Raw genomic sequence first — 375 nt, 5'->3', positions numbered from 1 at the left:
CGCAAAAGTTCGGCGAGTTCGATCTTGGTTTCTGACGAAATGTTGTCAAGGCTCGACGTAGTCAACTTTTGAAGCTGCGGCTACTAGCTGTTTGGGCGTCGCACTTGCCTCTAGGGAATGCTTCTTAGCATTGATAGCTTTCTCTTCCTCGAGTCCAATGTGTTTTGCAGCTCGGAGTAATGCTTCGGATATGGTCTCGATGTGCGTTAAAGACAGCTCTTCCTTGAACCGAGATTCATACCAGAGCGCATTTCGAAGTGCGACAATTGCGGCAGCGTCCGGAATTGAAATGTTGACGTAAACTTCCTTGAATCGCCCTATAAAGGACCGAAGCGATTCTCCCTTGTGCTGAGTTAAGGCGTATAAGTCGGCATG

This window comes from Camelina sativa, chromosome 2 (assembly GCF_000633955.1).
Source record: "Camelina sativa cultivar DH55 chromosome 2, Cs, whole genome shotgun sequence".
Taxonomy (NCBI): domain Eukaryota; kingdom Viridiplantae; phylum Streptophyta; class Magnoliopsida; order Brassicales; family Brassicaceae; genus Camelina; species Camelina sativa.
Note: the sequence above shows the minus strand (reverse complement) of the source record.